The sequence below is a fragment of the Canis lupus genome, chromosome 12 (genome assembly GCF_003254725.2).
Source record: "Canis lupus dingo isolate Sandy chromosome 12, ASM325472v2, whole genome shotgun sequence".
Lineage (NCBI taxonomy): Eukaryota > Metazoa > Chordata > Mammalia > Carnivora > Canidae > Canis > Canis lupus.
Window position 1 is genome coordinate 15,238,451 of NC_064254.1, and position 13,324 is coordinate 15,251,774.

The following is a 13,324-nucleotide window of genomic DNA, read 5'->3' on the forward strand; positions in this document are numbered from 1 at the left end:
AACCGAAACTGGGTCAACATTTTTCATAGGAAAGCATATAAGGTAAAGAAAGTAGAGATTTTACCTGGTCTAAGTTGTGATTGGGTGCCTGGTATGATACTGAATGAAAACTTTTAAAATGAAATGTTTTACACACACACACACACACACGTTAACCTGTAGGTGCACACACACAACCCGAAATCTTTCTGCACCTCAGCAAGCTGGAAGCATGATTTTTCTGTGATGTGAGGACACAGGAGTGGTGGACAGGAGAAAGGGTTAAGTCAGGATCTCTAGTAATGCTTCCACTTGTTCTCCGAGGGCTAACAAAGAGAGGAAGCACAGCCTTTGTAGAAGGAAATTCCCAGGCCCTACTTCGGACATTCGCAACCTGCCCTGTGAACCCCTGAGGGTGTCTGATAATAAACACTTGCAAACAAAACAATCCATAAAGGCATTTTTTAACAACATTCTTGCATTTTCACCAAAGGGTTAGAACACCTTTTCCTGCATCTGCAGACCTGGAGGGGGCCTGGACATCCACCTACTGGCAGGGTCCCACAATCCCGGCTCAGAGCTGCCATTTGTATATGTGATCCCCTTGCCCTTCGGGCCTTTGATCGTGCAGGGGCCCCATCCCCAGACAAGGTGCTGGAATGCAGGTCACAGACCCCACACAGAGTAGGTACTGGCTGCCATGTGCAGACCTGAGACGTACCCCTTCGTCTTCCCTAGTGACCCCTAGATACAACCCTGAGCGTTGCAACCTTATGTACTAATGCAGTGACCTTCCCCAGAGTTAGGGACAGCTTGACAAAGACCTGAAAACTCTACTAGCAAAGCGTGCCAATTAGGTAACAGATTAGGCTTCTTTTTCTGTAGTGGCAAAACAAAACAAAACAATAAAAGATCAAACAAACAAAACCAAAAGAGCAACCCCCAAAGCAGCAACAACCAAAATCCCCGGAGACTTGATGGTAAATATTTTTACAGTAATTTCTTGTCAGGAGCTCAAAGTGTACTAGGCCCAAAATGGAAACCCGTTAGCAAAAGTCTAGTTTGAGTCAGTTTATTTGTAATATTGTATCTTATTCCTCCCAAAACTAATAGGACATGAGGTTTGTTGCACCCATTTTGTGGATAGATAAATCAAAGAACAGAAAGTGGCTTGGGATAATAGCAAAGATCCGAGTGATTCAGATAAATGTGTGATATCTGCTCTCCGTATGTGCGTGTGGCTACATGTGTGTGCATGGATGCTTTTTTACTACAACATGCTTGACAAGCCCTTTATTAATTGTGGTCAAATGCAGGATCTTTGAATGACATCCCTATTTCTGGGCTAGAGGAGAATCCACTTCACGGCACGGGTGCGGATTAGATCTTTGGCTGCCAACAGAAAGCTGAGCCTTTATTTTTAAAATGCCATCACAGGTCTCTGGGATATTTTTAGATGAAATAATCATACATGTCTACTCATTTGCATCTGCCCAGAGCTGGCGGGCGACCTCCATATTGACCCCAGCACTCAGGACCATGTAGACTGAGGGAATGACAGGTTCCAGATCTCTCTTTGGGCGGGGTTACCATGAACCTTCCACTCGGGCCTCCTGCCCTTTGTACTGTAACAATGCACGGAAACACAGCCTCGTTAGAGGAAATTCCCAGGGCCATAGTTTGGACATTAGACAGTTGCTTTGCTATGTTGGCCAGGCTGATGTGCATCTAAAAATAAACACACCGGTCTGCATGGGTTTCTATGATTTTGCCATGCACAGTTGATTATATTTCAAAGGGATTTTTTTTTTTTAACTTTGTTTTTGAGAGAGCAAGCCTAGGTAACCCAGGAGATTAAAATATATCATGGTTTCGGTTTGCTTTGACAAAATGTAGCGTTTGCCGATACCCATTTCTGTGGAAAGGACCTCTGCTCTCTCGCTCTAGGATTCCAGAACAAGACTAAAGAGAGAGCACAGCATACTGAGTTGCTGTCCAACTGACTGCAGAGGATGTGAGGGTTCAAAAACATGATCAGCCAGTTCTTCTGAGTTTAGGAAGAATAAAGCATTAGCAGGGAAGCCTGCGGCAGCCAGCAAGATGACCCACGTAGGACCCTCCTGAGCTAAATTCTCCCCTACTCTAAGTCTCCAGGTCCTTAGCAGGCAGAGAGGCTGCTACAAACACGGCCTATTTAGCAGAAAAGGAGATGGGTGGGAGCCATGGCTCAAGATCTCAACTCCGAGTGGGCAGACAGCCCCAGGCAGCTGTCCTCTCTCCATGAGAGTCCTCTATCCCGCTCATGGTCCCTGCAATTCACAGGAGAGTAGACTTCTGAACAGCTAAGAATACGTATCCATAGAGTAGCGTTTCTGTTTTATGGATAAAGCAGGGATTAGAGACAAAGCTCCAAGTCCTGCTGTTCCTTGCCTCAACCTAGTTTGGGAGAAAATGTACCAAAACATGGCAATTTTCCATCAAATAAGAATGTGTTTGCAGCACCAGAAGTAACCCACAATCTAGTTAAAAAGTAACCCAAGAAGAGTGGTTTGGGGTGAACTTTTCCCACCTCATTGTTCTCATTTCTTTTTCGCTTTTCCTGGAAGTCCATTGTAGCTCTATTGTTGTGGCAAAGACCCTTTATAGAAATGACCGCTGCAGATAGGTCGGGCTAGCTAGTCAGAATGCAGCTGCTATCACTCTACAGCCTGTTGGTTTTTTTTTTTTTTTTTTTTTGCAACGCTCCTTTGGTGGTTTGGGTTGGGAACCTGACATCACAAGACTCCTGGTAGCTTTGAGCGGGAAGGACCTAGAGGTCATCACCCGGACTCCACCCAGTGCGGGCATCCCTTCGGGAACACCCCAGCCATGGGCTTCCAGGGTGCTGGCACACTGCCTGGGACAGGGCGTTCACCACACCACAAAGCAGCTCACCCGGTTTTAGGCAGTCCTGACGGTGGGTAAATCCTTCCACCTTTGAACTAAAACCTGTTACCCTATAATTTCTACTCATCAATCTTCTGTTGACTTCTTTTCCCACATAGAGTGATCTTTAAATATTTGAAGGCAACCTTCACGTGTTACAAGACCAATCTTTTACTTTGAATATCTTCTGGTTCCTTCTACTAATCTGCAAATGACAATTTTCTCATTTTCTTTTTCAAGATTTTATTTATTCATGAGAGACACGGAGACAGAGGCAGAGACACAGGCAGAGGGAGAAGCAGGCTCCATGCAGGGAGCCCGATGTGGGACTCGATCCCCAGACCCGAGATCATTCCCTGAGCTTAAGGCAGATGCTCAACCGCTGAGCCACGCAGGTGTCCCCAGTTTTCTCATTTTCACCATCTTGGCCAGCCTCCTCTTTTAAGATCTGATGTAGGGGGCACCTGGGTGGCTCAGATCTGATGTAGGGGGCACCTGCCCTTGGCTCAGGTCGTGATCCCAGGGTCCTGGGATTGAGTCCTACATCAGACTTCTTGCTGGGAACCTCTGCCTATGTCTCTGCCTCTCTCTGTGTCTCTCATAAACAAATAAATAAGATCTGATGTATTGGGGATCCCTGGGTGGCTCAGCAGTTTGGCACCTGCCTTCAGCCCAGGGCGTGATCCTGGAGTCCCGGGATCGAGTCCCACATCGGGCTCCCTGCATGGAGCCTGCTTCTCCCTCTGCCTGTGTCTCTGCCTCTCTGTGTGTGTGTGTCTCTCATGAGTAGATAAATAAAATCTTTTTTAAAAAATCTGATGTATTTCTTGAGGCAACACATTAGGTACTGAAGCTAATTAATCTCTACAACCTTTTGTACTGAAAATTATCTGTATTTCTAGAAATGAAACCAAGACTTAGCAAGATATAGCTACCTATGAAAGGAAATGGCAGAAGGGAGATTCAAAACCACGTCTGCCTCTTTCTAATCCACCACATGACTCTGATTTAAAAAGAAATGTTGCCAGGTACAGCCAAGGTTGATCCCAGGTACATTGTGAGATTGATGGGAGGTCATTAGAAATTTCATATGCAGGCTGACCTTTCTTTTGTTGCTACAACTTGAGCTTCCTAATAGGGATTAATGTTAACTTGAAAGGTTAGGAACCGACCAGCAGAAAACACTTTGGCTGCTGAAAGGCGACTGTAGACAAGGCAGGTGTGTAGGAAGTACAGAGGCAAAAAGATGCAGGAGTAATAGGAAGCAAGAAGGAATCCAGGAGGTCCAGGAGGCATTTCCTTTGGAAGCTCCAGATGATGCAGGAGGGCTTGAAGATGGAAAGAGTCATTCTTTGAGATTGCCCAAGCAACTTGCTTCAGACTGAGCTGGTGGTTGTTTCTAGAGAACAAAAAAGAAGGTATTTGTTCCCCCCCAGCTGTCCAAGCGCCCCATGGGAGTGCCAAGCATGGAGACAAAGAATACTATGCCCTGCCCAACATTGGATTCTAGGCAACATCTGGTTAGGACACAAATCTTTGGGTGGAAAAATAAGAAGGAAATCCTTGTAGCTGTGCCACAGTGAGGGTCAGGGATGGGCTATACGTCTTGAAGCTTTTAGATGTGTCCTTGTACTACTTGGTAGAGCTACATTCTTCCCTTCTTCTGGCTGCTTTCCAAAACAGAGATTGCCTGAGGATGACACGGTTTTTTTCCTTAGCTGCCCTGCTTCAACCAGTTTTATACCCAACAATTAATGTCAAGTGGATTTCCTCAAGCTGCAGGTCACCGCTCCCTTTGAACCACTGTTACACCATGCTTGCCGGCTGAGCGTATGGCTGAGTAATACAAAGACTCCCTTAAGATCTCTTCTTGCCAGCTTGACTCAGAGTACAGAGCATCGCCTTTCAAATAATCATCCAGCATGAGAGGAGGTGAGTGCAAAGCACTCTGGACATCATCCAGATACATCATCTTCTCTATGTGCTCATGAAGGCAAGAGCATCCCTTCCTTATATAGCTCTGTATCTTGCTCACCATTAAAGAAAAATCAAAGTTCAGAGAATGAAGGTGGCCCCACCCTAATTCACATGGCAAGTGAGTTTCAGGGGCAGGACTAAATCAGGGCCCTAAAGCACGGCCCAGCTTGCTTTCTGCTAAATTACACTGCCTTCTAGTGCCCAATGCCTTTACCTGGATATGCCAATATTTATTAGAGATCAGACTTTCAGTTTTCATGTTTTTTAAAAGATTTTATTTATTTGCTCATGAGAGACACACAGAGAGAGAGGCAGAGATACAGGCAGAGGAAGGAGGCTCCATTCAGGGAACCTGATGTGGGACTCGATCCCAGGACCTCCAGGATCATGCCCTAAGCCAAAGGCAGACGCTCAACTGCTGAGCCACCCAGGCATCCCTAGACTTTCAGTTTTCCTTAACGCCTTTTAGGGAGAAGCAGGATAGAGGATGATAAAGGATGTGTCCTCTGTAAGGAATGGAGGCAATGCTCACATCTGTGTCATTTGCTATCATATCCCAAGGACACAGTGCAGTGCCTGGTATGTAGTGGGTACTTGGTACATAGTTGCTGAAAAATGAGTAAGTCTCTGACTTAGAGTGGTAGACAGGAGGGGCACTGGTAGAGAAACACCTAATGGAAGAGGCTATCCATAGAGACATAAAGAAATAGATTCTGTGCCTAGTGGCTCAGTCAGTTAAACATCCAACTCTTGATTTTAGCTCAGGTTATGATCTCAGGATTGTGAGATCAAGCACTACATTGGGCTCCATGCTGAGTATGAGCCTACATAAGATTCTCTCTCTCCCCCTCTCCCTCTGCCCCCTCCACCCCAGTTTATGGGCTCTCTCTTTCTCTATCCCTCAAAAAAAAAAAAAGATTCTGAAAGGTATGGCACATAGTGGATATTCAAAATACTCGGTGAAAAAATGAATCCAGTGAAGTCTCATAAAAGACAGCATGGGAAATATTATGGAGATTGGCAATCTCCTTGGAAAACTTCAAATTATAGCTCTCAATCTGGTAATAAATTTGGGCTCTTCAGTCAATATATCCATTCATTTATTCACTCATTTCTTCATGGATTCAATAAACATTGATTGAGCATATGCTATGCACCTAGCATTGCGCCAAGAGTTATAGATTCCAAAGTAAAAGCCTAATAACTCCCACAGATGAAAATAAGTAAAGCAGTCATGATATAATGTGCTAAAGACTATGAAAAAAGCATTTCACCGAGTGCCATAGAGACTTGATAGATATTTGGTCTGAGGTGGACTAGACTAGGTGGACTAGATGAGGAGAAGGAGGGTTTACTAATCAGGCTGCAATGGTGGTTGGGTAGAGAAGATGAGTGGTGGCTTCCTGGACAGGGAAAACGGCACAGAGAGATGTAGGTAGGCATTAGAATTGTCATGTCTTGGGGAAACAGAAAGTGCTCAGTACAGCTGGAAAGATAGGTGGTGAGAGGTGGGATGAAAAGGACCAAATTTAGAAGATCTTGTCTGCCTTCCTTAAGTTGGGGCTTCTCAAACTTCAATGTGCATATGAATCACCCATGGACCTGGTTAAAATACAGATTCACGGAGTCTAGGAAGAGAATTTGCATCTCTAACAAGCTCCCGAGCGATGTGTGATGCAACTGACCCAGAACAGACTACCCTGTAGGTAGCAAGGAGGTAAGCAATGGGGTGCAGAGGAAATATCTCACTGAGGGGAGTGACATTATCGCAACTGCATGTTCCCAAGAACCTGTAGCAGGATATGGAGGATGGAACGGAAAGAGACTGTGCTAAGGTAGAATGTTTAAGTGGCAAGAAATCACAAGCATCTGAACTAAATAGGCTTGGAAAGAATAGTCAGTGTTCAATACATGGATGTAAATTGGCTGATATTCTGTAAAGTCACCATAAAATATTTCCTCCAGAGGAAGGGTTAGTCGTGAAGACAAAAACAAAATAATGAAAACACAAAAGGCAAAAAAAAAAAAAAATTCTAGAGATATATGTAGTGTTATTTGAATAAAACTTGACCCCTCTCCAAGTCTCAGATGACACATCACCTTGATTCTCAATAGCAACCAAAAGAAGTCACCAGCGAAGGGGTGAGCACCATCCTGGCAGCCAATTATCACAGCAGGATAAATAAAATCAGCCTCTTGGCCATCACTTCATAGACATTGTCACTACTTGCATCTAATATCAGGAATCTGCAGAGAGAGCAATTGTTTCATATTTTCAAATGTGGAATATAACATGGAAGTCCACCAGAACCTAAACAGAATCTCTGTTCGTTTACTTATAACTTATAGGTACTCTAAATTAGGAACATTAGGAACACTTATTTCTATTTCTGTGACAAAATCCTCTGTGATCTCTGGTACATTTTTAACTCAAAAAAAAAAAAAAAATACAACCCTACCTCAGAAAGAAATTTTAAAAAATCATGGTAGGTGTCTATGTTTTGAAAAGAAAAGTCAGGCAGTAAGCTTTTCCCTCTTTTGCAGAAGTCAAAAAAAATGCAACTTCTAATATGATATGCCCTCCAAGGAAAATAAGAATCAGCTCCATGTTTTATGTACCATGCCAGTTGGCATTCTTTTTCCAAAGAGGTTCAAAATCAAAAAAGCCCAAATGTCATCTCTCTGGTCACAAGTTTTTCTCACAGTCCAGTAATCAGTAAATCTCAACAAGACACACATGTTGAAAAGACGCAGCCAGCCAGAGAAGCCATATATACACATACACTTCAGAGCAGCTTGATTTCCACCAAGACAGAACAAAGTAATACAGGGACCTACCTTGCTCTTCTGGGATTTGCAGCCTCCTAAAATTTGACCCTGTACTGGAGATCTTCCCCTGAACCTCCTAGGTGAGGTGAAATTCAAAGGCCTCCCATTCAATCACACGACCACAGGAGGGAGGCGTTTTTACCAGACCAGTTTCAGATCCTCAGGGCTCAAACAGATCTCAGGGAGCAGAGGTGAACTGCCTTCTGTTCTCTGCCACAGGAAAAAGCTGGAAGACACAGTGTGGCTGGAGGTGGAGGCGGAGGCTGGGGGAGGGGAAGTAATATGGGAACCCGTAATAAATAAAAGATCCTCTCCACATGATTTCCTGTATTTGGTGCCTGTTGCCTCTCTCCAGGCTCCCTAGAGGAAATAAGAAATTTAAACTTGTCTTTTGGCCACTGGAAAGAGGAGAATAAACATGCTAAGGCCCATGAAAATATGAATGAGCTGAGCAGCGGGCAGGGGCTGGTGGGTCAGCTAGCTTTACCTTTTACCAAGTGCTTTCTTCCTGAAATTTCTCCAAGTGTTTAACTCCGCACAAGTCAAGAATGCCCTCATCCTCTCCCACTGAGCCAAAGCATTCTCTGGCCATGGTCCAGATGTGTTACAGAGCCCCCGAAGAGAGGCAGGTCAGAGCAGGCCTGGAAGAGTCTGCTGGCCATCTAGGGAAAGACTCCCTCCTTCCTGCCTCTGGAAATGCTGGCAATGTTCTGCGCCTGATCTTGGGACAACTGTGGAAGTCCTCAGCTGTTTGGCCTGAGGGTTTCAAGAATTATCTGAAGGCTACCAGTCGGTTCGTTGCCGGAAGCAGAACCCCCTACATAATTTGCAGGGCTCCGTGCAAAAAAATGAAAATGCAAAGCCACTCCTCCAAAAATTAAGGATTTCAAGATGGTGACAGTAGAACATTAAACCAAGTATGAAGACCCTTTCGATACAGGCTGCACGCAACTGTACAGCTTGCACACCCATGAAGCCGGTACTGGCTATAGGAAGGGGCTTGGAACTATGGGTGTGTGTGGTTTCAACCAGCTGAGTTAGCAGGAGGCTGGGGCTGTCAGTATTTTGTCCGGAAGAGTGACAGTCAACCCTCGAATGCGGTGCACCCAGAAGCTGGTGCAAGGCGGGGAGGGGTGCGGGGCGGGGGGTGGGTGGCGGGCAACAGAACGTGCTGGATTGGGGTGTGAGCAAGCATGGACCACAAACGTATCACGCCCGTGGTCTTCTTGCAGATCTTTGGCTCCCCTCTAATCTGTCCTCCCCTCTGCCATCAGAACAATTTCTCTCAAATACAGTCCCCGTGATACGATTCACACGCTGAAAATCTCTGTAGCCTAGGATCAAAGGCCAAACACCTGCGCAGGGCTTCCAGCCCCTTCAGCACCGGGCACTGGCCGACGTCTCCCACCTCACCTCAAGGCCCACCACCACCCTCGCCCCCTTCTCATTTCCTCCGGCCCCACTGCTGGGAATCATTCTATGAAGAGTGCCCTCCCTTGACCCCCAATCCTTCAAATCTCACATCCTCCAGCTAACATTTTTTTCTAATTCCCAGGCCCCCTTGCTTTCCTCCCTCTGCAAACCAGGCTTCTCTCAGAGGGCCGAAGCCCTGGCCCTGATCTGTAAACTCTGCGAAGTCACGGGCTGTGTGTCTTTCAGCCTGGAGCTCCAGCCCAGGAGGATGGGATTTGCGTAAGTTCAGTCTTGGCAGGAGACAGCTGTCCCCCTTTAGGCAAAGGGAAAACTCAGAGGAAAACATAAGATGGTCGTTGAGGTTTTGTAGTTGAAACTCAGGCAGAGGGATCAATTCCGCAGGTGATATTGCAGTGCTCTTGTTCAATATCCATTACCATACCAGTTTGTCGTGTGCTGTCCCTCCCTGTTCTCACAGGGCAATCTCGTGGGTAGGAAATGACCTCTAGTCCGAAAAATGAAACGTTAGACAGGCCGGCCAGGGGAGCAAAGCTAGTAAGGGCGATGGAAAATGGGAAGGTGCTGGAGGTGAGGAGAGAGAGGGAGAGGGGACGACGTGGGTGGGAGGAGGGAAAGAGGGGACAGGAGGGGAGCGTGGGAGCAAGAAAGGGAGGCGGGTAAAGAAGAGGGTGACAAGAAACATGGGGATCCAGCAGAGGCTGGAAAACAGTGGGGTGGAGAGGACAACAGGAAGATGACAGGCTGGGCCAGCATTTAATCCAGAAGGGGAGAACCCAAGGCAAGCACCCTCCTCCCACACAGTGTTGCTACTAGAGTGGCTGAGCATATATTCTGGTTGCTTCTCATGGTTCCCCTGAGCTACCAAGTCACTTCGTGCAGGTGTAAGGGCTGCATTTGTCTAAGAACCCCCGGTTGAGGTTGTCTGATTAGACTACAAGCTACAGTAACAGATCCATAATCTAATGTCTATAAAAGTAATCTAAATATTCGAGATTCTGAATATCTAATTTGAGGCAATTAATAGTAATTTAATATACACATATATCTATAATAAAGCAAAGATTTATTAAACCAAGAGTTTGAATTTTCTTCATAGTGCCTCAATTTTGTTTCTAATTAGGGGGTATTACGTCCATTAAAAAAAGAATTGTCAGGGTACCTGGTGGGTCAGTCAGGCTCAACCCTTGGTTTGGCTCTGGTCATGATCTCAGGATTGTGAGATCCATGTTGGGCTCCATGTTTGGTGGGGAGTCTGCTTGGGATTCTCTCTCTCCCTCTTCCTCTGTCCCACCGTAGCCCCACCTGTGCACACACTTTCTCACATAAACAAACAAACAAACAAATAAAATCTTTGAAAAAAACAAAAACAAAAATCTTTGAAAAAAACAGAAGCATCAAGAAAAATAGTCAGAGACTTCATTTAAAGTGGGAAAATATGGGGCGCCTGGGTGGCCCAGTGGTTGAGCGTCTACCTTTGGCTCAGGTCCTGATCCCAGGGTCCTGGGATCAAATCCTGCATCAAGCTCCCCATGGGGAGCCTGCTTCTCCCTCTGTCTATGCCTCTGCCTCTCTCTCTGTGTGTCTCTCATGAATAAACTAAATAAAAATCTTTAAAAATAAATCAATAAAAATAAAGTGGGAAAAGATGACTGAGTGTCTGTCACAGAATATCAAGTACTGTCTAGCAGACCCTTTGTGAGGAACTGAATCTATAAGAGTCTATACCTTTGATTATCTTTGTCCAGCTATTTTATAATTCTGAAGGATACAGAAACATAGTAATGCAAATGATTCTTGTTCGCAGAAATACACATTAATTTTCTCTAATAAAGACTGTTGATTTCCACCTGATAGAAATGATTATCCCAAGCATTACATTTAGAGCTCTATAGGGTATTAGTTTTGTATTTATTAGCAAATTCAGTTTAATATTCCTGACGGCCTGTGTAGTAATATATCTACTTTTGAGATTTTTCTTTGACCCGCTTTTAACATCTTACCATCCCTTCATTAATTGAGTTAAATAAAATCTTTGTCACACGTTCATTTTATATTTGTAGGAGAGTGAAGATTTCACCTTTTGGGAAATGATCTTTTAATAGGAATCAGGTGACAATTGATGAATACAGTTAAATAGTATTGGGTATTTGCAATGTCAGAGTTCTGTTTTCTTCAATATTTTGCTTAGTTGTGTACATTCCCTGAGTATATAAAATATAAACAGGGAACAAATGAAGCATGTTGACTGTTGAAATAACAGAACTGCCTCAGCTGAAGAATTAGGAGAATACAGCATCTCAGTGAGGGCAGATGTATAGGAAAAGCCCCAAATGTACGAAGCCATAACTGAACACGAGCTCACCAGGTGGAGTAAAAGTGCCAAGGTTTGGACTCATTGGAAATTAGTATCTTGGAGGCAAGAAGATCTTAATAAGCAAAAAGCACATATTTCAGGTATTTGATAGTTCTTTAAAACAGTATTTTTAGGGTGCGCCTGGGTGGCTCAGTCAGTTAAGCGTCTGCCTTCAGCTCAGCTCATGATCCCAGAGTCCTGGGATCGAGCCCCACATCAGGCTCCCTGCTCAGTGGGGAGTCTGCTTCTCCCTTTCCCTTTAACTCTCCCCCCTGCTCATGCTCTCTCTCTGTCCCTCTCATAAAAATAAATAAAATCTTTTCAAAAACGGCATTGCTATCCTTGGTTCAAGGTGAGATTTGCTCACTTCTCCGTGTGAAATGAAACCTTATCTCCTTAGGGCCCCCTTCAGGGTATATTCCAGGGTCCTGCATGAGGAACTGACAGGTCAGCATCCTCTTCCATATAAGAGCTATGCATGCTCTTCCATAAAGGAGAACCTGTGGCGCCACAACGAATATATCTAAAAACTTTCCCTAGCTTTAAAAATGTGTGTATCTTAGGAAGTTTGAAAAAGAAATTACTTTTTGGGATGATGTCAAGTAGACTTTGTTTTAAAAAATTAAACGTAGGCATTCTGCATCTGACTATAAATCCTGTTGGGTTTGGTTGGTTGGTTTGGTTGGTGGGATTTCAGCAACAAACCATCTGAGTTGAGAATATGCGGAGGACTTTTTTTTTCTAGTTATAGAGGGGAAAGCTATGGCTTTGTGGAAGTGTCCTAAGTTTCTCTAACTTCTGTCCTGTTAGTTAAGGGATGGTCCTTGTTTCAGAATCACTCCCAGCCTTGCATTCAACATCTCAGATGGAAAAAGTGAATAAACAAACAAAGATCATGTCTCTTTCAAGATGTGACTGAGGAAAATCACCTAGTAGCTGGGAGACTTTACTGTGATGATGTCACAGCCCCTGGTGCTGGGGGCCTTCCTGGATCTCCACACCAAGGCTAGCTTCCCCTGAGGCATTCTGTGACCCAGCAGGCACAGCTCGGGCTTGTATTAAAGGCCTGCTCCTTCTTAAGAGCCTTTGCCTCCAGATCCCTTTCTTATCTCTCTGGATGCCATCCTGATCACCATGCCTGCCCCCCAGGCACAGATCCTCGCTTCTCCCTGTTATCCCTTCATTCTTGCCACACTCATCCATCACTCCTTGCTCTTCCACTATTCTTTGAAGGCTGGCACTTGGTTCATACTCTTCTCTCTGCAATCCTTCTCTGTGATTTCTGCAGGCTCCCTTTATTTTTTTTAAGATTTTATTTATTTATTTATTTATGAGAGAGAGAGAGAGAGGCAGAGACACAGGCAGAGGGAGAAGCAGGCTCCATGCAGGGAGCCCGATGTGGGACTCGGGATTCCAGGATCATGCCCCCAAGCGGAAGGCAGACATTCAACCGCTGAGCCACCCAGGCGTCCCTGCAGGCCCACTTTCAAGACCTCAGCCTCTCATTTCCTTGAGTTCCTCCAGGCCAACAACTCTCATGCCCCTTTAGCAAACTACCCTGTGTTTCCACGAAGGCCACCACCCTGTGTTGTTTACATCTGGAACTACTCTAATTACAAAACAGATGATTCTAAGTGTGAATTGTGGGGGGAACAGACACATCCTTCTAACTCCTCTTCCTCACTTCCACTGGGTGTCTACCTTGGATCTTCTATACCACCTTTCTTAGCCTCTACCCATTTCAAGTTACTCTTACTTTCCTATCAAACTTAGATGCTGTGGATCACTATTTATTTTGTTATGAGGGGGTCAGGCAGAGGGAGAAGG

The 13,324-nt window shown here is 44.9% G+C and overlaps 1 protein-coding gene across 6 annotated transcripts in view; it reads right to left on the reverse strand.

The window, feature by feature from the left end:
* The window catches only part of ADGRF5 (adhesion G protein-coupled receptor F5), a 102,550-nt gene extending 94,131 nt beyond the window's left edge, over positions 1-8,419 (reverse strand). For 2 of the 6 annotated variants that reach the window (XM_049092137.1, XM_035697661.2), the window contains exons 1-2: positions 8,198-8,419; positions 7,720-8,070 (exon numbers count right to left, since the gene is read on the reverse strand). The gene's annotated coding sequence lies outside the window, so the exon portion shown is untranslated. Of the gene's footprint in view, positions 1-6,981; positions 7,129-7,719 lie in introns of all 6 variants that reach the window. The other 4 variants (XM_025418965.3, XM_035697664.2, XM_025418964.3 and 1 more) reach the window with 4 other exon arrangements.
* Between the last annotated feature and the right edge of the window lie 4,905 nt (positions 8,420-13,324).